The sequence below is a fragment of the Corythoichthys intestinalis genome, chromosome 11 (genome assembly GCF_030265065.1).
Source record: "Corythoichthys intestinalis isolate RoL2023-P3 chromosome 11, ASM3026506v1, whole genome shotgun sequence".
Classification (NCBI taxonomy): Eukaryota; Metazoa; Chordata; class Actinopteri; order Syngnathiformes; family Syngnathidae; genus Corythoichthys; species Corythoichthys intestinalis.
Genome location: NC_080405.1, coordinates 46281331 through 46308632, shown reverse-complemented (window position 1 = coordinate 46308632; position 27302 = coordinate 46281331). Strand labels below are relative to the sequence as shown.

The 27302-nt window shown below is 40.2% G+C and overlaps 1 protein-coding gene across 1 annotated transcript in view; it reads right to left on the bottom strand.

The window, feature by feature from the left end:
• The window catches only part of tmem33 (transmembrane protein 33), a 115243-nt gene that overhangs the window by 28446 nt on the left and 59495 nt on the right, over window positions 1-27302 (bottom strand). The window contains exons 2-3 of the mRNA XM_057850305.1: window positions 25721-25799; window positions 20661-20758 (exon numbers count right to left, since the gene is read on the bottom strand). The gene's annotated coding sequence lies outside the window, so the exon portion shown is untranslated. The remainder of the gene's footprint in view (window positions 1-20660; window positions 20759-25720; window positions 25800-27302) is intronic.

Genomic DNA, 27302 nt, shown 5'->3' with positions numbered 1-27302 from the left:
AAATGTGCCGTTATTATTTGCCGTCCTTCCCGGGGAAACAAATTGAACATTTATTGCATATATATTAAAAATTATACCTAGTGCTTGATGTCTCTGTTATTGAGGCGCACTGAGAGGTGAGGTCCCGGCGGATCAATTTCGCTTGTTGCTCGATGTTTGGAGAAAATGCCTGCACGGCTAAATTGATTCAGAAACAAATTCATAACTTGAGGGGCTTTAAACAGCCCCCCACCACCACCACGCCAGTTAAGAGATGAGCATGAGCTTTATTTTGAACTAACTGGATATATTTATGGAAGGGCTGGCTTACTCAAAAGTTAACTATATCCATAAATAAGCACTGCCAACTCTCCCAGATCACATAGGTTGGACGTCTATCGCCGTCTGTGGCAGCCAGTGTGTTAGCGCAGCCAAAATGCATGTGTTTGATACACTGAGTTTGGGTGGCTTGGCAAACACTGCCATTAAGAGCTAACAATGCTTTTATTGTGCACTCCATGTGGAAACGGACCGCCGCGTCCGCGACAAACTGCGGAGAGAAGGCCCCGCTCTTTGTGAGTGCGACGCCAGATGAATGGCCTGTGTCACCCGCATGATTAGTTTGCACTATTAAATTGTCAAAAAGGAAGATTTTTTTTCTACCCTAAAGAATTATGGAATTCAGACTTGCTAGAGACTGGCGACGAGGGGTGGCGGGGGGCTGGGTTGAAGGTCACACAGAGTTCTCAGCGCCTCGTGAGGACATGACATTAGGGACACATCGCAAACTCTATTAAAAATGCTGCCTTCAGAATGATTTTTATTAAAGATGTCCCGATCGATCGGGATGCCGATCGGGATGCCGATCGATCGGGTCCGATCACGTCATTTTCAAAGTATCGGAATCGGCAAAAAAATATCGGACATGCCTTTTTTAAATATATATATATATATATATATATATATATATATTTTATTTAAATAGTTTTCTAATTGTATTTAACGTTACAGACAAAATGTCTTACACTCATCCAGAGTAGTTTTGGCTTAAAGTAGGGCTATCAAATTTATTGCGTTAGCGGCGGTAATAATTTTTTAAAAATTAATCACGTTAAATTATTAACGCATGCGCTGCACGACCCACTCACGCATTGTCACGTTCAATCTATAAAGACGCCATTTTACCTTTAGATAGTGCTAAAAGGCAGCGTGTAATGAGTAGAGAGAATTTTGACAGCCTTTGGAACCATTTTTTATGTGGCTAAAGCCTTACAGTACCTCAGCAATTAAAAATAACGTGGGAGGCAATGTGGGGAAGAAAGGTAGTGGTTGATCATTTTCTTAGCACCCTATGTTCTTTCCCCAACCAGAGGTTGCGCTAGACTTTTTCGTTGTCTGTCATTTTGACTGACAGGGTCATAAAAATCCGGTCATAATCTATTTTTACCCGTCACTTAAATTTTTAAAATGATAATAATGACATATTCAATAGCAGTGTTGGTCAAAAGTGGTGCGTTACTTACTCAACTCTGAATAAATTGAAGAAACTACCAGCCATGTTGTGTCTACTCTCTGCTCTATTGATTTGTCATCCAAGACTCGGGGTGCGTTCAGGTTTGAGAATAGCGCACGTACTTCTGACTCCAAGCTGTTTGTCCCTGCTCATTCAATTAGGCTACTTTCATACTACAGGTCTTAATGCACAAATCCGATTTTTTTGTCATATCCGTTTTTTTGGCGTGCCCGTTCAGACTGCCTTTGTCCATTGAGACCATTCAAGTATTACGCATGTGCTCTAATTCACAGTCCGACACGAGCCGGTGCGCAGAAGCATCAAAACAAATGACATGTCATCCGTCATTCCAGGGCTATCATATTTTGCTTTTCAAAAGGAGGACACAAATAACAGACATAAATAATCCCCGTTTAGGCTTATATTCACAGTTTATATGGATCGATAGCATGCACGCACTGTCCGTGCATGTCACACACACATACGGGCAGTTTGCCCTCTCCAAGTCGGGCTGCAGCCAGACCCCTCTCCCGACTCTCGGCCGTGTAGGAAATGTTGAAATATAGCTCACATAGAGCAGAGAGAAAACCGATCATTCTCATGCTTATCCTCAACCCATTTTAATTTTTTTATGACTGTTGTCAAGCCCGGCCCTTCCCCAAAAGCCGTGTTCACTGCAAGCTAGGCGCTAATAACACACAACTGAAATCGGATTTGGGACACTGGACGGTACAGACCGCCGCGACAGTCTAGAAAAATGTGGCCCAGATCGGATTTGAACCACATAAAAAAATCACCCAGATCGGATTTGAAAGGATTTGAAATGGTCCACTTCTATGCGACTTGTCCCGTTCAGACCGTCAAGTTAATGCCTGACTCGAGTCGGAAAAACACGAAAAAATTGGATTCGTGCATTAAGACCTGTAGAATGAACGTAGCCTGAGACAATGCTCTCCAAAGCTTCCTAACGTTTCTGTGTTTGCTACACCTGAATGCTAGTTCGGACATTTTTCCGAGTAAGGCCAGCGACGTCATGCATCAAGAGAGACAATAGCTTATTAATATGCTCACTCGCCATCCTGTGGTCTGGGGTGTGAATTGCAACCTGTCAAAATGACGGATGGACTTCAGTTTTTTCCGTCACCGTTTTAAAAAAAACGGTCAACGACGGAGAATATTCAGTTAACGCGACCCCTGTTCCCAACGCAGAGAAGATATATCAATTGGTGCCCCTACGCACAGTCATGGTTGCACTTCCTATCATGCATTTGGGCAGAAGTTAAATGGCTGCAGTATCATTTACTGAAAGCTCAACAAATACACTAGATGGCAATATTTAGTCACAATATACAAAGTCACATTTATCCTTTAAGAATTACAAGTCTTTCTATCCGTGGATCCCTCTCACAGAAAGAATGTTAATAATGTAAATGCCATCTTGACGATTTTTGTCATAATAAACAAATACAGTACTTATGTACTGTATGTTGAATGTATATATTCGTCAGAGTTTTATTATTTTTTTCTTAATGCATTGCCAAAATGTATATGATCAGGAAAATTATTGGGAATGATTGGAATTGAATCGGGAGCAAAAAAAAAAAAAAAAAAAAGCAATCGGATCGGGAAATATCGGGATCAGCAGATACTCAAACTAAAACGATCGGGATCGGATCGGGGTCAAAAAAACATGATCGAAACAACCATAATTTTTATGGTACCTTTTACCAACATCTGTTTAACCAACATTTGGAAATAGACTGAGGAGCTTCTCTTAGTCCAGGGGGGCCCACGCGTTTTCGCCTAAGGAGCTATTTTTCCTATATAGTACATGTACGCTGCAAATTTATAACATCTTAAAGGGATCCATGGATAGACAGACTTGTAGTTCTTAAAAGATAAATGTTATTATGAATTAAAATAATTTAGATATTAAAAGCCCTCTTGATGGTTTTGTTTTTATACAATTTGTAAAATTAGTTTAATTAGTAGATCGCCATTGTTATTGACATCGCATGTCGGTGACATCACTGGGTTACTCTGCTGGGCTTCTAGAGTATGACTCTCGTGATGTAAACATGTCATCTTTTCAAGAGGAACATTAATGAGCAGCACTGTCAATATTACACAAAACGAGCAGCAAAAGCAAAATGAACAGGAAAGACGGGATGAGACAAGAGTATGACAAAACCGGTGTTCTGCCAAAATGTGCTACACCGGTGAAACGTGCTACAAAAGGTGAATTTGACACCCAAAGTACTACCGTGCGCTTTCAGCTTGTTTTGTTTAGATGCATACAGACAGAACATACTAAAGATGCCTTAAGAAAATACTTGAACGTAGTGATTTCAAATAAGTGTGGTTTAAATACGCTACTTGACTAATGTGATCAACAGATCAACAATATGGTTTAAAGCTACCACAAGAAAACACAATGCTTTAAAAGTATAATAGGGAAACACATGCAAAAAGTATTTTGAGGCAATAAAAAGGTAATAAAAGACTCAATAAAAACACAAATAGTAAGTATTCACCGCTTTTAACCGATGTTCCTGCCACGTAGCAGGAATTGCAGAACACTGGTAGTGTTTGTCTACTGACATTGACAAACTACGTCATCACCCTGAGCGTCCATTGCGCGCATAAAACATGGCGTCCTCCGTAGGTCAAAACATATTCTAAATATTATAGATTTTTAAATCAACGGCAATATTTTATGTGTTTCTAATAACATATTTTAGTAAAAAGACAACAATTGTAACTTATTAGAGCCTACAAGTCTTTAAACCCTAAGTTCCCTTTAATGAGATTATTTTTCTTAACTCTCCGCAAATCATTTTCTCCATCTTGTTTTGAGTGTTAAAGACTAGTTAACAGATTAATGCATTCGAGTATTCCCCTTACTCTCAGTAAATAGTATTACTTGTTATAATTATGCATACCGTACATCTAAAAATGGATTGTTTTTCACCTAAATAAAGAAAAATTTGGTTTGAAATAATCTTTTGAACAATATATATTCTTGAATTAAGAACATTTCTGACAAACAAGTTTTTTTTAAACATTAAATATACAAATTTATTGTTTAAAATAAGTCTGTCAAGCTTATTTTCAGCTAGCTAGTTTTCTTAGTCGTATTTTTACTTGTATCTTATTAGTATCTAAGTGAGTAAAATATTTTCACTTATTTCTAGTGGATTTACACTGAAAACAAGGGAATTTAACCAGTTTAAGGAAGTGTGTTTTTGCAGTGTATATATCTACAGTATATTAGAGTTGTCCAATAATGAATTTTTAACCAATAACCGCTATCCTGATATTGTCCAAATAAAAAGATATACTGATATATGCAGTTGGGGACTTAATATATTATGGCTAATTGCATTGTGATGACCCACTGGATGCTTTACTAATGATAATGCTCACATAACAAATCCCAAGCATCTTAGTTTGGAGACATCTAATGGTCAATAAGCATAACTGCTGTGCTAAGCTGTGACCAACCCTTGTACAAAGGCAGAAGGCTTCTACATTCACTTTGAAGGCAACATGCATATTAGCCCAAAACCAATAATGAAAAACCAACGTCGAGATTATCCGATATCATATTAAAATACTTTTATCGGTCGATATTATGGGTTAGATGAAAATATTGGACTCTATACATAATATGTAGTTTTTCCTAGTGTTGTGATACCGATTATCGATACATCACTAAAATGACATAACCTGTATTGGGGAGTACTAAGAAATAACGTGCCGATGCTGCGCAATATGTTCTCTTCGAGTTTTTCTTCTAGTTTCTGACCGCGAGTTTCCCTACCCAAGATGGCCACCAGGTGTAAAAAAACAAAAAAGTTGGCAGCGAAAGAACATTTATTTAATTTACCACCACTTAAAAATGAATTGGATGTTTACTAGTGATAAACTCATTTAAATTCACAGTAGAAGGATGAATGGACGCGAAATGATTGGACGTTTATTATCCTCTTGGGAAGCGTGACAAAAGCTCCTTTTTTCTGGTGGTGTGCGTAGCTGGTGGCCATTTTGGGTAGTGCAACAAGCGGTTAGAAATTAGATTTTGAAAAATAATAATGCACAGATTTGTCATGTTATTTATTTCTTGTTACTTGTGAATTCAGATGACTTCATTTTATTGTCGCATATTCATATCGGTATCGGTGAAACACTAGTTCAAAGTTGCGTTCGGGACACTGAAGTAGCGTTCAGGGACACTGAAGTTCAAGAACAGAGCAAACAGCACATGCCGACAAAGAACACCCTGAGCATTGAAAGCTTTCTTAAGGTGGGCGGGATGTTGCGTTGAAGGTCCCGTGTTAAATATGGGAATGTTGAGGCAGCGGGGTGAAAGGGGGTCAAGAAAAGTCAACAGGAGAGCAGTCTTGATGACAGAAGGAATTCGATATCAAAAACAGATAAATCTCGCCATCCAGGGCAGGCGGACAATAGCCACAATGGAGGCAAGTGTTGGAGTCAACACACATTTGTTGTGGGCCATTAAATGCGCTGTGCCGACTTGTTAACATTTAACACAAAAAGTTGGTGCGGTGAGAAATGGCTGAAAGGGAAGAAAGAAAAAAGGCCTTCTGAGATTGAGTGGGTGGGGTGGGCTTGACACATTAGCGCTAAATGGGAGAGTCGCGCACGCCTCCTGATCGGAACACTGACCAAATCATTGCTTTTCATCAGGGGTCTTAAACTCAATTTATCCAAAGAAAGTACAGTATTTTTCGGACTATAAGTCGCAACTGAGTATAAGTCGAACCAGCCATAAAGTGCCCAACAAAGAGGAAAAAAAACATATATAAGTCGCACCGGAGTATAAATCGCATTTTTGGGGGAAATTACTTGATAAAATCCAACACATAGAACAGATATGTCATCTTGAAAGGCAATTTAAAATAAAAATACAATAAACAACAACATGCTGAATAAGTGTACAGTATGATAATGTTACATGATGCACGAACAAGGAAATGCGAACATGGCCGGTATGTTAACGTAACATAGCTATTGAGAGGTATTCAGATAACTGTAGCATAAAAAAAATGCTAACAAGTTTACCAAACCATCAGTGTCACTCCAAAACACCAAAATAACATGTGAAATGATATAATAATGTGTTAACAATTTCACATACAAGTCGCTCCAAAGTATAAGTCGCACCCCCAGCTAAACTATGAAAAAAAAAAAATGCGACTTATAGTCCGAAAAATACGGTATATGGGTGAGTTTGGGCCAATCTGCAAAGGGGTTTCAATTTAGGATTTAAAAATAAGTACAAGTGGTCCAATCTTCTGAGTCTTTATGAATAACTTAACAAAAAGAAGGGTTATTGTGAACATTAAGATTTAAAGGTGAGAAAAGAACCTCTGCAAACCTCCTAATACGATTTGCGTTACAACGCTCATGGTATTATCTTACAATATAGCGATCAGAGGTGAGTAGCCAAAAATTATACTCAATTAAGAGGAGCATTACTTTTAAATAATAATACTCAAGTAAAAGTATTTATTCAAAATTTTACGGAAGTACAAGTGAAAAAGTATTTATTGAAAAGAATACTCAAGTAATGAGTAACATTATGAGTAACTGCTTACAATATCAGATTTTTAAAATATCGGTATACAGGTAGTTTACGTGTTATGACGGACCCGATTTACACGATTGCGAATTTCCGACGACTGCATCTCATTGTATTTTTAAATGTTGACTGTTGTTTTGTGATGCATGCTTTTATTTTGGTGCAGAAAGCGTAGAACAGGAAGTAAACGCATGTACAGACGCCCACGCCACATACGCACACACAGAGCAGCCAAGTGGCAGAGGTGACAGCCTACGCATATATTTGTTGCTTGTGAAGCATTCAGAGGTGAGGGCTGTGTATAACCTCTTTTATACTGTTAATTGTGCTTTTTCAATTGTGGTTGAATACTTGGGGGCGAGTTAATGTGATTTGTTTTTGATGATATGCGGACGCTAACTGATACATGCTAATCGTTTGTTATTGCTGTATCAGCAGCTACTTGTAAACGCAAATTTGATATGGATATTTGAATATTGTGTGGTAAAACTACTCAAAAAAGTACATTTTTCTCAAAAAGTCACTAAAGTAAATGTTATGGCGTAAATGTAACTGGTTACTCCCAACCTCTGATAGTGATACAGCAATTATCAATGCATGGGTCAGAAAATCACTCCACAATACAACTATTAAAGGAAAAACAAGTTATTTCTAAATGGAAAAATGTTTATATTTTGAACTGTTGCGAGCAATCTGTCAAAAACCGTCCTCACAGTCTTTGAGAATATTTCAGTGCAACATTTCTTAAAATAAATACAGCAACACTATATATTATAGCATTCTAGTAAACAAATGAGGGTCTTTCTTAACTCATTGCCTCCCATTGACAACTCTAGAAGCCCAATTCATTTAAAATAAGCCTGCAAAATATATCATTTGAACATCGCCATCGCAATGTGCGCATGCACATTAGTCCTATCGCAGGACGTGCGATTTATTAGTTTTTTTTGTTTCCGAATGTAAACTTTTTTCTTCATAAAATCAGCAATTGTGCAGAGAAATGGCTTCCTGGATCCCTTTTATATACACCAATCTTCATCATTCACATATAAACCCCCTTAGCCTGATTAAACGGTACTAGATGAATACTAGGGATGTCCCGATCGCATGTTTCTGCAGCCGAGTCAGAGTCCTAGTTACCTGATTTTGTTTTTTTTTCCCGTTTTTTTTTCCCCGTTTTTTTTTTTTTTTGGGGGGGGGTAATTTTTTTTTTTCTTTTTTTTTTTCGGGTTGGTTGTTCTGTTTTGTTTGTTATATAAAAAAAAAATTATGGGGGATTTGATGAATGAATCATGGGCATATCTACTGCTGATTGCCTCCTTAATGTGAATTGCCCCACTTGCTTCTGATCCCCGTTTAAAAAAAAAAAAAAGTTACCTGATTTTGAAAATCAGCCGAAAGCGAGTCCCAATGCGATACTGAAAAAACAAAAAACACAAAAACTTACATAATGAATGAGTTGCAACAGCACACTTCAGACTGTGTACCAAGCTTAATGATGATTAAAACATTTGTGCATTTGATCGTAGCGTTATCGAGGCTTCTCTAGCCAGATCAAAGCTAGAAACCTGTCAATCATCGTTAACTTCAAGTACAAAACGCCAGCTGCGCTGGTGACCAAGAAAAACAGTTTGGCTGCACTGCTTAGCAGGAGGGAGGGTGAGAGGCAGTACAAGAATGAAACAGAAAAACATAAAACCCGATCCTTTTCACCCGATTCCGATCCTCTGAAAAATGGCGCGATCGGACAGATTTCCGATCCCGTGATCGGATCGGGACATCTCAAATGAATCCAATGTGCTCATAGTGAGTCAACTTGTCTTCCCAAACAGAGCTATCCAAGTCATCTGGTAAAAATTCTTCTAGTTTTAATATCGCAATATACATCGCAACACATCGCAACCCCCCCCAAAAGTCACAATGTCAGTTTTTTCCATTTGAGGGTTAAGGTTAGGGCATTTAAACTGAGAGGACTGACTTGCAATTCCTATGTTTGAGAGCCATTGACTGAGCTAGATGACCAATTTGTCATCTAACAGTCTCAATGGAAGTCAATGAATCAAAAAAAATGTGTATGAATGGATTTAAGGAAACAAATTTAGGAATGCATGGCAATTCCGAGTTTCACAGAACACATCGCTGAGTTTCATGCCTCGGACTTAGCTATGAACGCATCATAACACAATGAAATCCAGGCAGCCACAGCACTTTTTCTTTCACAAAGTGGTGTCCGCACCTTCCTGTATGACGTCCATGTTTTCCATAAAAGCCTCCCCGGGCCTGCCCAGCTTGCTAATTAGTTAAACAAACGCTCCAACTAATGATCCCACTGGCATGGTGAGCTTTTGGGGCTTTTTGTTCGCCTTTTTCCTCGCTGGAAACCTGGCCCCCGCTGACCCGAGCTATCACAAGCGCTGTGGCGACGGCCGGACCGCCCTGTCCGGAGAGCCGCCACCCCCTTCTCACCCCTCGCCTGGGTCAAAGGGCGGCGTCCAAGGGCCGGGAATGCCACCACCAGCTGCTGGCGGTGACACGGTGTACAAAAGGGGCTTGGTGAGCGATCCGTCTGCGGGCTGTCAAAGTTGTGACAGAGCTGGAGACACTTTTTGACTTATTTGTTCGCAGTGTCCAAAATACCCATGGGTGAAACTCACTGAAAATGGCGGGGTGCGTTGAGATATTTTTGTTGGTCTATTTGTGATAGATGTTGCGGCCAACTTTTGTGGTGCTGAGTGAAATTGGTTTGGGGGTTTCCAAATACTAGTGTTATATGAGTTTTGTGGTTCATCTTTTCTTATCAAACTTTGCTGCCATCGAAATACAAAACAATGTTTTTTTTTTTTTAACCAGTGTTTTTTTTCATCAACAATGACGATAATTACAATATTTCGTTGACGAACAAATTTTTCATGATGGTGACGTGACAATGACGAGCTAAAAACGTAGCTTGGGAGACTACAACATGATGAGACAAATGGCAGTTTGCGTCCGACGAGACGACAGTGAGAAGAAAATACGAGAGTTTCTGCTGTCATACTGTATGTTCAGCAATGCGTGATATTTTCATATTGTACGTGGAGTATGTCAGTTTGCATCGTAGCAGTGTTTGGGTCGTGTCACTCATGTGAGATGTGCTGCACCTCTCCCTCACTCTCTTCACCGGGGTTCAAGATGGGTTTCAAGCTAGGCTGCACTCCATCTTGCTTGTTTGGAAACAAGTGGTAAGATTTGTTTTCTTATCTTGGCAAGAGAAAATATGCAATGTTGCTTTAGCCTTTAAAGGTCTTTGCCGTGTGATCATCACACACTAAATGTAACTCGTCGCGTTAGCGTTAGCATTAACTTTAGCATGGTGAGCATCCTATTAAACGCTTGGACAACTTATTTTTATTCTAAACATAAAGTTTGTGGCCTTTAGGTGGGTTTAACTGAAAATAATGTACGGCTTTCCCTGCTAAGTGTGTAACTGTAAAAAAATTGGAAATATCCCATGATTGATAAAAATGATGAATATGTTAATTAAAAAGACATGAAAAACGTGGCAAAATGTTGGAGTGTAAAAAAAGGGTTAAAAACGGATTTTGAAAATGGTTAACAGTATTAATATTCTTTGAAATCATTTTTTAAATAAGTGTGAAACGATGTGAGATCTGCTCTGCTAGTTTAGCCTCTTTGAGAAAAGTGATCGGCGATCGACTAGTAGTGTCTGCTGAACGAAGGAAAAGGGAGAGCTCGCCACTTATCCTCATTCTCTTTTGAGCTATTGAAGACAAAACATCGTGGTCTGAGTGTTCATTTTGATATCCATATCCAGGTATGAAACATTGCACAAAGCACTTAGACATACATTTGTAAATATTTCGTTTCGATATATATTTCGAATAATTTTCCGTGAATGGTGAAAATGTCAACTTGCTCTGTACTTCCTAAGCTAGTTCGTCAGTTACTGGTTAAAATGGCGGTCATTAATGGCCAATGTGAGCTAATGTTTGGTCATTCATGTCCATATTTATCTGCTTTCACATATTTGGTAACTCTGTATTACATGCCTAACAGATTTTTGAGAGAAATTAACATGTTTATGGGTTTTGTTTGTGTTATACGGACTACTGAATATTCCAGTAAATGACTAGTAGATGAAGGAAGAACTTTGGGAAAGTGCACATTATTTAGAATGCTAATTTTATATTTTTGATACGCTTTTCTTGTTTTGTGGACATTTTATATTAAATACGGATTCTCTTTTGAGATATCGAAGGCAAAACATCGTGGTCTGAGTGTTCATTTTGATATTCCTATCCAGGCTGCAACATAATATCATCATAAAGTTGGCGCCCGTGGAGGCGCTACAATATGTGTTTGTCTGTATATGTTAATTTCGAAATTATTGGAAACCTTTATTTTTGGACTAAAACTTTTTTACAGATGAAAACATTTTGAGTAACTGTTGAGTAAAACTAACTGAAATTTCTATGAGAAGACGAACACATTTTGAAATGACTTAATTATGACTAAGACTTATTTCATCCAAAAGACTAAGCGCCGTGACCAGACCCCGGATTAAGCGGGAGATAATGGATGGATGGAAAAGGGCTAGCAGAAACAACACTGAGCACTGAACAACGAGTTTTATTTATTACATGCTACTTCAAACTATTTACAGGAATTACAGTTAGCTAGCTATTGACTAATCCGGGTAGAGTTTTGTGTACGTCGCCCTCTAGTGGTTGGCCACCATTACTGGGGTGTTTGCAAACCCTATAGACCCTACTCACGTGACGTCACAGCCAAGCCCCCGCGCCATGATGTCCGCATACTCGCCATAGAAATGCATTAGCGCTTCGTAAATTCTTCCTATTATTGCACGTTTTACTGCTCGTCAACATTAATACTCAAAATGGTGAAGTCGTGTGTGGCGGTCGGTTGCAAAAACAGAGAAGATAGACGGAGAGACTTGAATTTTTACCGTATTCCGAGAGACACGAAGAGGAGGCCGCGATTGACTGCTGCAATTCGACGAGAAAACTGGGCTCCAAACGACTACCACAGTTTATGTAGTAGTCATTTTATATCTGGTAAGATGCATTTAATATATATTTAGAGGGTTTTGGGCTGACAACCACAATTAAGATCATTGCTAGGCTAATCGCCGACAACATACACGTATGTATGTAGTTAGTGCTATCGCTAAACCATATAAACATTAAAAGCCCTAGCTCCATCGACAAATGACGTGAAATACATTAGACTTGACAGTGGATGTTAGCAAGAACAAAAGATTTTGAATTGAAAATTTCGTAACTCACCTTCCGAGCACAAGATTCCTGCCGAATTTTCGTGTACGAGGACGTGTTTCACCTAACCAGCAACGTAGCATTTATAAGCCTCCAAGCTCTTAAAGTTGTTCAAACTTTCGTGAGAATAGGCTGATTTTGTGTGGGTATCAGATGTCAGGCGAAGCCAGCGGGTCGAAAAACATCGATTTAGACATCAAATACGGATCTGGCGAATGGATAAACTGAAGCTTTTCCACGTAACGCCTTTTATGCAACGGATCCAATGAGTTTACAGCGTCAGATAACACCGGGGCTTCCATGAATTGCTCTATAACTTGCTCGACTAATTGAAAACAATGAGAATAGGTCTGAAAAAGAGGTACAATATGGCGGCCGGAAACAGCGACACGCCCATTTTGTGACGTAGGTGAGTAGGGTCTATAGCAGCCCAGCGTCAGTCAGTGTAAACAGTAACGTTAGCTGTTGTTGGCTGTGTGCTGCCGGCGGCACACCTCAGCGGGGTACTTCCAGTCGTTTTGCTTGGATTAGTCAATACCCAAATACTGCAGCGAGGCCTACATAATTGATATTTATAACAGCTGCAAGAGAATCAGTTTTTTTTTTTAAATGAGATCATAATGATTATACCCTAATTTTTGCACTACAAGGCACACCTGATTATAAGTCACCACCCTCCAAATTTGACACAAAAACAGCAGTTGTTCATAGATAAACCGCACTGGACTATAAGCCGCGGCTGTCCTCACTGTATTATAAGTGTCTGTCATAAAACAGAATTAACCACCATGAAGCTATGAACCAATTGGCTGCAAAGCGTCATTGCTTCAAGAAGCTTCATTTGGCCATCACTACTCCCTTGGGGCAAACAGTCAACCACTGCTGCCACCTGCTGTCAATACTGTTGTTGTCCATCATGCCTCCTAGCATGCACTGCAGCGCTACAGATGTAAATATCAATCAAAATTCATGTTCTGTGCTAATTATTTCTTCACTTACTGTTCCAGTTGTTTCATTAATTGTTAGTTATGGTATTTGGTAACACTATTTGACAGTGGCGCCATAAGACTGTCATTAGACAGTCATAACTATGACAAGACACTGTCATGGACATTAATGAATGCTTAGATGTCATTTATTATCTCATGTTTGAATGGATGTAAAAGATCCAAGCTGGACATGAATGGAGTTAGTGACATAATTTGCCGGATGACACTTAAAATAAGCGTTCAATAATGCCCATGATAGTGCCACATTATAACTGTGACGGTTGTATGATGCCGCTGTCAAGTGTTACCTATTAACCCGTATAAATCAACAATTAAGCCGCACTGGACTATAAGCCGCAGGATTCAAAATGAAGGGAAAAAGTAGCGGCTTATAGTCCGAAAATTACGGTAGCTGCGTTAGGCACGCGCACTTCAATGAGGCGTCTGGAATCCACTCTCTACCTTTGCGGCTTGCTTAAAACAAGAACCATGCATGTGCGTGACCTTGACGTGACGTCATATGGTAAAAATGGCATCTCTGAAAAAAATGGATGAAAAAAATTAAATAAAATGGATAATTATGGAGTATATCTCAAAAAGATATACGCAATATGTTAAAAACAGAAATTCTTACTGTGACATGCATAATGTGTCCTTTCATATAATATACCAGTAATATTGCTCAGCCAACCTAATTCAAACAATAATATTTAGGTGGTATCATCGGTAATTTGGGTGCGTGGCATCTTAAATGCAACATTTTCAAGCTTTTACCGTTAATATTATATGTCACATTAAATGGATGCTGGAATGACAGTCCCAGTACACATTTGTGGGATGTGCGGAAAATATCGCACCTTTTTTCCATCCCACGTATGACAAAGTGATGCTGGTTGCTTTTATTTGCTTGTCTTGTTTGCGCAGTGATTCATATCACCTGTCTGCTCTAATTGGCCTCTTTTATTAATACCAGCAGCGTGCTTCCCCTTTGCACCCAATAAGGTCCTTATATTGCCTACTTAATACCGCTTCGCCCAAAGGGAGTTCCAATAAATCTCCCTTTAACCACTGTTTTTTTCTCCCACTCGCCCATCCAAAAAGTGTCCTCAGGGCGACGTCGGGACAGTGTCGCGGTGCTGATTGTGCGTGGTGCAGTGCTTAGGAGCAGCTGCCGCCACCACAGACAAGGCCTTGTCAATTAGAGGTTGACAAGCTGCTCCACTAGCTGCCTGCGGGCGCTTCTTGTTGGCCGCAGCCGGCAGCCCCGCCGCCCGCGGGGCCCGCAATTAGGAGCTGTGTCAGCCCTGTCCTGGACCTTCGAAGTGGGCACCGGCGAGCTTGCGTGAGGCATTTTTACTGCATTGTACGCCGTTGAGTAGATGACGTCCCACAAGTAGATGAACCAAGCAGTCGAAGTAACCATACCTGAAAAGATCCTGGAGGTCTGCCTTTTTGGATGTAAGCAGCCATTTTGGCCCTCTCAAGAGGTTCTTTAATGACAAACCCAGTCTAAAAACTTTTCCCAATTTCTACCAAATCCCAAAAATTCAACAGAAGACAATTTCACTCCGCAATGTGAAATTTGGCAGACATGTTTATCATTAGTATGCCATGCCTGGAAACAAAGAGGAAGCCATTTTGGTGTTTTGTGCCATTTCAAGGTCATAAAAGAGAAATTTGTTCAAAAGTTATAGTCCGATTGTTTCCAAATAAAAAAAATATTCAGCCCCTCAAGCCAGTTTCCTTTAAGCCCTTTCAGACTTGTCCATCCATCCATCATCTTCCGCTTGCCCCGGGGTCAGATCGCAGGGGCAGCAGCTTTAACAGGGAAGCCCAGACTTCCCTCTCCCCAGCCACTTCAACCAGCTCATCCGATGGGATCCCAAGGCATTCCCAGGTCAGCCGAGAGACATAGTCTCTCCAGCGTGTCCTGGGTCGTCCCCCTAGTGTGACATGCTCAAAATACCTCTCCAAGGAGGTGTCCCGGAGGCATCTGTACCAGATGCCTGAGCCACCTCAGCTGGCTCCTCTCAACGCGGAGAAGTAGCAGCTCAATGCCGAGTCCCTCCTGGATGACCAAGCTTCTCACCCTATCTCTAAGGGAGAGCCTGGACACCCTGTGGAGGAAACTCATTTTGGTCACTTGTATCCGGGATTTTGTTCTTTCGATTACGACCCCATACGTGAAGGTAGGAACGTAGATCGACTGGTAAATCGAGAGCTTCGCCTGACCGCTCAGCACCTTCTTTACCATTACAGACCGGTCCAGAGTCCGCATTACTGCAGACGCTGCACCGATCTGCCTGTCGATCTCCCGCTCCCTCCTACCCTCACTCATGAACAAGACTCCAAGATACTTGAATTGTCCACTTGGGGCAGGATTTCATCCCCGACCCGGAGAGGGCACTCCACCCTTTTCTGACTGAGGACCATGGTCTCTGATTTGGAGGTGCTGATCCTCATCCCAACCGCTTCACACTCGACTGCGAACCGCTCCAGTGAGAGTTGGAGGTCACGGCTTGATGAGGCCAAAAGCACCACATCATCTGCAAAAAGCAGAGATGCAATGCTTTCAGACTTGTATCCCGCTAAATTCCCGTGTAAGGTGACGCAGGAATGTCATGGATTTCAGACATTTACCAGGAATTACCCAGGTTGGACACTTTCAGACTTGCCCCGTGTTGGCGACTCGGCGCTCTGTGCTGGGAGGGCGGGTGGCGTTATTTAATAACCATGACTTTACGTCATTTTTGGTTGGCATCGGAAACTAAATATACCACACATTTCCAAAGATAGACGATGGGCTGTCTCTTCCTCAGCTCTAAGATCCAGTAGCAATTTCATTATGCTTCCAGTTTAATTTAGCTATCTTTCCAGTTTGCTATGTTGATAACTGCGATGCTTGTTTACTGCTTTTCATCTTACTGCAAAGAAAGAGGAAATGACGATCGGCCTGCCACATTATTTACATCATCATCTTTCGCGCTGTGACCTAGGAATTAAACTGCCGCTTTCACACATGCCGCGTAAATCCCGGACATTATACACGGACGAGGCATGTGCCGGTATGAGATTCTGACGGTATGATAACCTTAAGCCAAAATATCAGTTTCACGGTATCACAGTATTGCAATTACAGCTCTAAAATGTGTTACTTTGAGATATCTGGGTTTAAAAAAAAAAAAATTCTATTGAACAGGATTGTTATTTTTCAAAACATATGAGCTAATTACAACATAAGTATAATGTTAGGCAAAAAAAAAACAAAAAAAAAAACCAAAAAATATTCTAAATAAAATAAATGCAGTCCCTTAGGTGAGCCTAAACTCATAGCCACAGCTCAACATTATTACCATCAGAACAATAATAATTGAATTATTTTCCATAAAAAGCATGCGTGTGTGACTCGCATCAAGTTTACATTTTACACACACTTCTCAACACAGACAGTTGCCAGAGAGAAAAAAACCCCCACGATTTACCACCGCTAGACACACTAAACACGCTGGAGTTTACTCTCTTAGCTGGTGGGACACATTCATGATCGTGTTTACCAACATTTAATTTTGTATAAATGCGAAATCATATTGGAGGTATTGCCTCCTTGGCAGCCACCCTACGCAAACATGTTTTACATGTCGGTTGGCCCTCCTCCTCTAAACTGCGGCCGTCTGTAACTTTTCTGTAGCTGAAGTATCCCCATACCAGTGATTTCGTTTCATTCAATGGGAGAAAAAGTTCAGGCGTTTCACCTCCTCCAGCCATCCTGTAGCACAGCTAACTCATTGACACTGAGAAACAACCAGTGAGGGAGGGTTGAGCCATGCAGCTGCAAGCGAGGGATTTCTCCCTGCATTTTTTAGGACATAAAAAATAGCTAATACCGTAGTGACGGTATGACGGAAATTTTTTGCGGTTTTGAAACGGTGACGTTTTTATACCACGGGATACCTTGAAACAGTTACTCGTCACGTCTAACTAGGACGCGACCCGATGCTCTGCATTCCCTTCCTATGTGGCGAGACGTCCTATACAGTGCTCAGTGTGCTTGCGCAAGCATCCACACGTAATTTCATAACACATTGTGTAATGACAATAAAGGCATTCTACTCTATTCTATTCTATTCTATTCTATTCGCACATCATTTAAAAGAGGCGAGATTTCCTTATTTTTGTTTTTGTTGAGTTTTTTTATTACCTTTACATTGCCTCAAAAATACTTTTTGCATGCATTTCCCTTTCATATTTTTAACCATTGTGTTTTCTTGTAAGCAGTGTTGAGCTATTGACCACATTAGTCACGTAGCGTATTTAAACCGTCCTTATTTGATATAACTACATTTAAGTATTTTCTTAAGGCTTTTTTTAGTACGTTCTGGCCCCAGGGGGGTGGAGTCATGCCGGGAGTGGTGCATGCGCCCTCGGGGAAACATACTTTTTTGCCGTGCAAAAGTGTACTTTTGTTGCAGCAGTGTACTTGCATACCCCCTCAGTAGGTGGCAGTGGCGCTCTCATTTTCAGAATGTGCGCAGTATTTTTAAACAGAACAAGAACACTCCGCAAAGAATACAGTAGGAGACAAGGAAAGACCAGTCTGTGTCTAAAAAGCCAAATCAATTAAGATGTCACTTAAAGACATTAGACCCCGATCACATTGACAAAACAATGTTTATAAAGTTATACTTTATTTCAAGTTTATTTATATTACTTTTTTCCCCTATAATATAAAAAAGGACAATGTTGTGCTGAGGCGTAGTTATAATAATAATTTTAGAGACAAATGGTACTATTTGATGTGTTAAAAGTTGGGGGGGGCCGCGAAACATTTACGTCTTGATAGGGGGGGCGTAACAGGAAATAATTGAGAAGCACTGATCTAAACAAAACAAGTTGAAAGCGCACGGTAGTACTTTGTGTGTCATATTCGCCTCGTGTAGCACGTTTCACCAGTTTAAGACATTTTTGTCAGAACACCGGTGAGTGTCCGTGTCATCTCCGAGTCAGTCAACCCGGGAAATTGCTTTCAAACAGAAGGATTACCCGTTTAAATCCCGGGATTTAACGGGATTTCAGCATATGTCTACATTCACACTGGAGGTCAGTTCCGATTTCTTTGCCGATATGTGACATGTATTTGTTTTTTTCATGCATTGTGAACATTGCAATTAGGGTATTTTCCCAAATCCGACCTGGGCTCATGGATAAGTGCTTGTTTTTTACGGCGGCAGCTAGAGCTGGGAATCTTTGGGCACCTAACGATTCGATTACGATTACGATTCAGAGGCTCCGATTCGATTATAAAACGATTATTGATGCACCCCCCTCCTTTTTTTTTCTCTTTTTGTTTCTTTTTTTTTTTTTTTAATAAAGTTTTGTACATTAGTTCCAAAATTGTTCCAAAATACTCTCAGGCTAAACCAAACTACTATTTCAGTATCAAGTTAACATATAGCAGTAAACAAATATACAAAAATAACATTAAATAAAAAAACTCCAGTCCCCATTCTGTATCAGCAGCTTTAAACTACATTCAATTAATTTAATGTTGTGAATCAACCGTTAAAGTTGTTAAAATTGCTCCCGTTATTCCATAATTTCCCTTTTGTCTATTTTTGACATGTGAAAGTTTTAAAACTATTTTAAAGATAGATTCAAGTCAATATTTTACCGATTTAGGAGTATTTTAGATAAAAAGTTAATTAGGTTTGCTTGGAAGGTTCGCTACAACAGCATTGCAGGGAAGTTTACTGCTTTAAGATGGCGGCCGTTTACTAAAACCCGCATCTAGCTTTTTGCAGATGTGCTGCTACCGCTACTGAGTCTATAATCCATCTAGTCCTATATAAATGATATCTACCGTAACATTATGTAGCTTAGCTGTCCTTGTAGCAGCTTTTCGGCAGCAGTCAGGTATGTTGTGTTTTTTTATCTCGTGGCATGAGTTGAGCTAGAGCCGTGAGTTGAGCGTTGGCATTACCCGAGGGGCCGGTTAATGAGAAGCATAATGTTTAGCTACTCCCTCTCCGTTCCGTCCCGAAGACCGCGCGGCGCGCTGAGTGTGTTGTACTTCCGCTTTACTTGGCATATTTCAATAATCGGAATTTGGATGTTTGTGAATCGTTCTCGAATCTTCCACGGCCGAATCGCGAATAATCTAAGAATCGGAAATTTTGCACACCTCTAGCGGCAGCCATCTTGTGTAGGGCGACCGGCAGTTGGAAACTAAATATTGAAGAGTACATTTCACGCACCATGGACACATTCTTTCTTAGAACTCCCTGATACCGAGAATAGTATCAGTATCGGTGCGACACGACTATAAAAGAAGCTGTCAGGTTACCATGAACAAGAAAATGTTAATTCCGATAGAACGAAATCCTAAAATTGCCACAAAAACATGATGGTGTAGGCCGGCTGTAAACATTGCGACATTTTTACGACTAGTTCATCTCAACTTATTCGTTCATCTACGAATCGATTTTTTTGCCATATAAACGGCCACACATTAAAAAAAAATTAACAAACAAATTGAAATAGGCATCATGCCCTGTTGTGTCAATGCAGCCTTATTCATGCACTGTTAACAGGGAAAATTAAATGAGGGGAACCGCTATATATGCATCTTTATGTTGATCCACACCAACAATCAATTCATTATTCTGAGTGTGTTCTATGAGCCCAATCCTCGTCTCTATAGCTGAAAGCACCAAGAACAAGTACATTGTTTCAGTTGTTACAAGAGGAAAAAGTTTTCCTGCACTTTCCCACTGCCTGTAAAAGAAAACTTTGGACTTTTTTCCCCCCATCCCTTTTGAGGCTAAAATGGTGATTTCTTCCCTCCTGGGACGTCGCTCCCCTTTTCTTTGCGTGGGACAATGGCAACAGTGCAGCACCCCGCCGGTGCGCCACAGTTGGGGATCCCCCGGATTGCTTTGGACATCTTTGGATTTCATCAATCAAAATGACTGCGGTTTTCCATAAAAATGTGGAATTCGGTGGCTGGAAGTGAGCGGCGCAAGGTAGTGACATAAGAAAGCTGTCCGGGCGTCATGATAAATGGGCAGCCTTTGGTTTCGGGGGATAGTGGGGGCTGAGGGAATAAACACACAACAGTATATAACAACATTGTTGGAGCAGGACACATTATTAGGTACACCTGCAGCATGTAATTGCGGCCAATACAGGGCCCGTCATCTTTTAAATGGCAAAAATGCGTGTTTTTTAGGCATTTTTTGGACAAAATGTGGATTATTGCACTCATAGACGTAGTGGGAAAATACCTTTGGAAGCAGACGCGATTAAAGACGTCCTACGTTATCCCGCAGTGACATTTTGTCCGGCTCAGGTCATGGGGTCAACATAAGGAGATGAATTGCACCTGAAGTAAGAGGCGCACAGTCAGGGAAAGTCATTGTTTGATCAATCAAATGAGCTGTTTTGTGATTTTCCCAGTTTAACCCATTATAGGTCACTCATCATCATCAATCCACTCCAACTGGGAGAAGGTAGCAGCGATCATAGATCATTCCCTGTAGATTTTTGTTTACTTCCTACTGTAATTATCTGGGTCTTTGAAAAAGACCCAGATAATGTTATTTAGAGACATTTTCAGGTCACTTCCTTGTTTACTCACTGACTGCTGTTGACAGTGCTGGACTTCTAGAGTTGTCAATGGCACTGAAACATGAGCAGTCCTCGCAGTTTAAATGAATTAGATGTCTTTCTATGTCAGTGTCAGGCAACAAATTAATTTTGGCTCACTTCTTTGTTAATTTTAAAGTACCTACAGTCATCTGAAAAAATTAGGACACCCCATTACATATTCAGTTCTTTATTAAGAAATGTTCACAGATCAATGTCTGATCTTGTTTTTCTTTATCCCTGGAAAAGAAAGTGATTTTATTGCAGGTAAACAACAAAAATTAACATTGTTTTACTCATCAAAACAAATATATCAACAAAAATGCATAACAACAGAGGAAAAGGTTAGGAAACCCTCCCACCTAATAGCTAGTTTTACCCCTTTTACCCCCTTAACTTCAGTGAGACACTTTTTTTAGCCATCTACCAGTCTTTGACATCGGTCTGAAGGAAGTTTGCCCCATTCCTCAACGCAGAATACTTTAAGCTGTGAGATGTTTGAGGGGTTTCTTGCATGTACAGACCATTTCAAGTCACCCCTACAGCATCTCAATGGGATTAAGATCTGGACTTTGACTCGGCCATTCCAGGACTCTCCAATTCTTCCTTGTCAGCCAATCCTTGGTGGATTCACTGGTCTGTCTTGGGTCATTGCCATGTTGCAGAGTCCAGTTCCGCTTCAGCTTTAATTTTTTCACAGATGATCTCACATGTTCCTCAAGCAACCTCTGATACACGATAGAATTCATGATGGATTCTATGATGGTGAGCTGGCCAGGTCCTGCTGTAGCAATGCATCCCCAGATCATGATACCTCCACCTCCATGCTTCACAGTTAGTATGAGGTTCTTTTCCTGGAATGCTGTATTGGGTTCACGCCAAACACGTCCTCTGTTCTGGTGCCCAAATAATTCAATTTTAGATTCATCTGTCTAAAGAACATTATTCCAGAAGTCCTGTTTTGTCTACATTCACTCTGGAAAACTTCAGTCTGGCTTTCATGTTCTTCTTGGAGAGCAAAGGTTTCCTCCTTGCACACCTCCCATAAAGGTTAAACTTGTGAAGTCTGTTTCTGATTGTAGAGGCATGCACTTTCACATCAACAGTAGAAAGCCTGCTGTAGGTCCCGTGATGACATTTTAGGGTTTTTGGAGACTTCTTTTAGCATCTTGCGGTCTGCTCCCGGGGTGAACTTGCTTGGACGAACAGACCTGGGCATGTTGGCAGTTGTTTTGAATGTCCTCCACTTGTAGACTATTTTCCGGATAGTGGAATGGCTGATTTTATATTCTTTTGAGCTCTTTTGAAATCCCTTACCAGAGTCATAAGCTTCTACAATCTTCTTTCTGAAGGCCTCAGACAGCTCCTATGATCTCACTATTGTGTTTTCTCTCACTTCAACAGTCAGTCACTGTTGAAAGAATTCTGCGTTGAGGACTGAGGGTGGGGCAAACTTTCTTCAGACAGATGTCAAAGACTGGTAGATGGGTACAAAAAGCATCCCACTGATGTTAAGGGGTAAAAGGGGGTAACACTATTAGGTGGTAGGGTGTCGTATGTTTTTTCCTCAGAATTTTGCATACCACTTTCTGTTGATTCCGGGTTATGGGGACTTACGCCATTATTGCAGACCCAATTTACGACCCCATTCCGTAGCCTGACGTACGCCTGACTATGCGGCAGGTCAACGCGTCGTGACGTGAAGATCAAAAGACTGTGATTGGTTCGCTCAGAACATTTTTTCCAGTTCAGCACAACAACACCCATGTTTTCAAACATTAGCAAACCTCTTCTGTGTCGCCTATGCTTCAACATTTGTATTAACAACATTGGTTGATCAATGTTGATTAGCTGCATCTGCAAATACACACGTTCCATGTTCGTTGCCATTGCTGTCTATGACTGGACTATAAAGGACTTCGACAAGAGTCCCCCCCCACCCCCCCCGCCCCAAAACCCGGGTTCGAAAGCTAAACTAGCACATATTTACCCAAACGTAGACCCGACTTGTGATAGATGTCGCATTGCTCCGGCTACTTTAGTCCCAGTTTTGGTCCTGTCCCTCTTTGATAAGGTTCTGGAAGTCTGTTTTTCATACTTTGTCTGAAAGCCTGCTGTGCGTTATTGAGGCGAACTTGCTATATTTGGAGTTGCTCCAGACTTAAACTTAACATGTGCCAAGCAAAGACTGCTCTCTTTTTTTTATCTTTAATTGCAAGGAGACTTATTTTATTGGGATGGAAAGATTCAACTCTGCCTTCTAATGCGCACTGGATAAGTGATGTTATTGTCTGTATGGACCTTGAAAAGATTCACCCCCCTTCCCCTTTCACCTCAGCCCCTCACATGGTGTCCATGGGAAATACAATTACCGTAATTTCCCGAATATAAGGCGCGCCCGTGTGTAATGCGCACCCCACATTTAATTGTAAAATCTAGGGAAAATTATTGTACCCGTTTAGAACGCGCACCCTAATTTTAGCACCAATAAATAGAAGAATACAAGAAAACAGAGCTCGTGTACAGATACAGAAATGTCATTTTACTGACTGGTGAAACACAGCACAAGCATAGCATATTGGTAGTTCAAAACATTACCATAAACTGACAATATTTACAGTTATAATATGATTTGACAACTTCTCCAACTTACCAGAATCTAGGAAAAAAACTAAACAGATGTGACTTTTCTTTTAAAGGCTGCTGTATAACTTGCTCGTTTCATCATGATGAATAAATGTTTCTTCCATGGATTGATACGGTAAAAGGAAAATGAGAACGTAAGTCGGAAATCCGAGAGAGCTCATCGCTGTTGACACGACAGTAACAATAGGAACTATTGTTATTTGGGTTCGAGTTTCCTGAGGGACAGATATAATTGACGGACACACACAGGAAGTCTGTGTTGTTACGTTTGTTTTGGTCCGAGTTGCGCAGCTGTAATAAACGTTGACTCAAATGAGTTCAAGAAACTAAATTATGTGCTTTATGAAGAGTGAAAAAAAGCAGAATTTAACACAGAAATCATTTGGCCGATCAGAGTGAAGTATTACCGAAACAAAATGGTGACGTCACGTACCGTAATGGTCGGCAACGGATCGCTAAGCTATCGTATCGTAGCTAACGATAGCACCACTATATACATAGGTAGTGTAGGCGTTCAGTGTTTTTTGTTCTTCTCCCCTTCTGTCTATCCTCTTTTTTTCCCTTCTGTCCCCCCATAACCCTTTCCTGCTCGCTGCTTCCACCTATCGTATTTTTCGGACTATAAGTAGCATTTTTTTTTCATAGTTTGGCTGGGGGTGCGACATACTCGGGAGCGGCTTATGTGTGTAATTATTAACACATTATGATATCATTTCACATGTTATTTTGGAGTGATACTGATGGCTTGGTAAACTTGTTAGCATGTTTTTTTATGCTATAGTTATCTGAAAATAATTGCTATGGCCACAGAGAGAGAGAGAGAGAGAGAGAGACAGCTGCGAACCAACGTTCATTGTTTATGCTTGTAAATTATCTCTACAGAGGCAACGCCTGTGTGTATCATCTTTTCTGTTGTTGTGTGTTTTCCACCCACGATCGGTCACTTAGAGCCAGTTGTGTGGTTGTTTGAACGATGTGCTAATGCTAGCAAACGCATGCTAACCGTTTGTGTCATTGCTGTAATAGCAGCTAATTATCATTTCTTTACGTTGATGTGAACCTGTTTGGTATCGAGGACGAAATTGATTGGTATTATTTCTATTTTTAGTTTCACTCTTCAAATGATGGTGTCATAACGACGGCCAAAATAAAGTCAGCATCGTCATTAGGGAGTTTAGCTCCCTGTATCGTCACGACCGAACTGTAGCGTCCTGCTGAGAACAGTATATTCGCATTTCGTTGTTCATGCAACATGTAACATTATCATACTGTACACTTATTCAGCATGTTGTTCTCGATTGTATTTTTATATTAAATTGTCTTTCAAGATGACATATCTGTTCTGTGTTCGATTTTATCAGGTAAATTTCCCCCAAAAATGCGACTTATAATCCGGTGTGACTGAAACATGTTTTTTTCCTCTTGGTTGGGAATTTTATGGCTGGTGCGACTTATACTCAGGTGCGACTTATAGTCCAAAAATACGGTAATAAACGAAACAATGAATGATCACAACGTGGGTGTATCATACATTAAAACTGTTCAGACCAAAAGGACAAAGACAAAGCCACACCCCTCTAGTGGCTTGGCAGTGAATTAATTAAAGAGCAACGCTTTCCCTTGACGCAAAACATCGAATGCTCAATGACGACGTAGGGTCTAAGCTGTCGCTCCACCATCAACGGGACACATAAGCATTAATTCAGGCCCTAGTCCTCCCTAATTTTTTTCATTAATATTAGAAATGTTTATAAAAATGTGTATAAAGATACAAATTACAAAAATGATTTCTAAAAATACGAAATATCAAAATTTAGACCTAGCTAGCCCCAATTTAAATTACATAACCTCAAGTATTTCTCTAAGCTCCCACTACTTTTTGCAGCATTGCCTCTCCCTCCAGGAAGAACAAGAAGAAGAGGAGGGGATCCAATGTGATTACAGAGCTATTTTATAGCAGATGCAGGCGGGGGCGCAATAAAGGCAGAGAGCACGGAAACGGGAGCGAGGGGCCATCAATTAGATGTCTATTAGCAGCCAGTGCAGACCTCACCTCAGGAAACGCCACCGCCCGCCACAAAATGAGACGATTCTTCAAGTGAGCCTCGCCAGTGCCGCCATATTTACTGGCGCTAAAAAATGAAAAAAAATTTTTTAAATTAATTTTATTCTTTCATGGACAGTCGTCACTGCAGTGGACAGCTCTTTATCCAAAAGTTGACGCTTAAGAACTTTAATCCTTTACAGGGCATGTGACTTTTTGGTCATTAAAAAAAAAAAAAAAACTAACATAGCATTAGTAATTATACATTTTTAAATTATCAGTCATTGTTTTTTTTAAAATATATTTTTATAGTTATAAATACCTTTATGAATTATTTAGGAGTGGGATTGGATGAAAAAAATAATTAATTGATTAGAGGATTTGTATTTAGTTACGCGTGATTAATCACATTTTAAATGCAATCGGAAGCTCTTTTTTTTTTTTTTTTTAAACGAGATTTTTTGTGGATGAATGAATAAAAATTATATAATCTCATTGACAATTCACAATTGTCCTAATACTGGCTAACCCACTTTACATTATGAGCACTGCTTGCGCACTCACCTTACCCTATCATACCCCTATCTGACCTATCTTCCATCTATTTATACCCTTTGGTTACCAGGTGTCTCCCCACCTCACATGATGTCCTCTGCTAAGAATAGTCATATTGTGATAGCACGGCTACTTACATTAGGTAGCATATCAATTTAATGATGTATTTTTTTTTTTACTGTTGGACTATACTACCAAACTCCCTTGTGGCACATTAAAACTCTTCAGCCTATAGAGACACTCAGATCCTAATTCTCTGTGTCTAAGCAGCTGACCATCATGCTCAAAAAAGGGGAGGGGAAAATCAATTAATTGCATTTAAATTAAAAACAGTTGGAAAACTGGGCAATTAAAAGTTGTTACTTTTAATCTGCATTAAATAATGATTAAAACAACAATTACATGAGATTAAAGTGCCATTTTTCTTACGTCGTTTTACTTTCCCTGCATTCGAGGAGGGTGGGAAGTCCAGAGTTTCCAACCTCTGATCTGGAAAAATATCATTAGTGCGCCTCCACTATTTGATTGCTTATGAGATGTCAGGCTTGCTGGAGGTCAAAATGTCTTTTGAATGGCAAAATAAAAACAACTTGTGGCGATCAGCCATCTTTGCAGTTTACATTCGCTTGGAATACTTTAAGTTCACAACTGGTACTCTACGAGCGGGCTAAGTCCGACTTCCCACCTTCGTCGAATGCAGCGTGAGAACGGGTGACTGAAGCACTCCTCCTTTTTTGGGTCGTTTTTCGCACGTAAAAAAAATAGTCCTGCAGAATGAAATGAAATATGGCCGTTTGGTTTTGTTTTGGCCACATGAGTGTTTTGAAACAATGATCTGTGTTTTGAATTTTATTTGACTATGTTGGATCTGTTCGTAGAGCTGTATCATTTTTTATTGGCATGCTATAATGGTGCCATTGAGTCACGCTAGCTTAGCCACTCCGGAGCCCTGAAACTAGCAAATAACTTGCAAACAAAACGGAATTTTTTTATATCGACTCCACCACTAACTAAACCCCGGCTAACTCAAAGATTA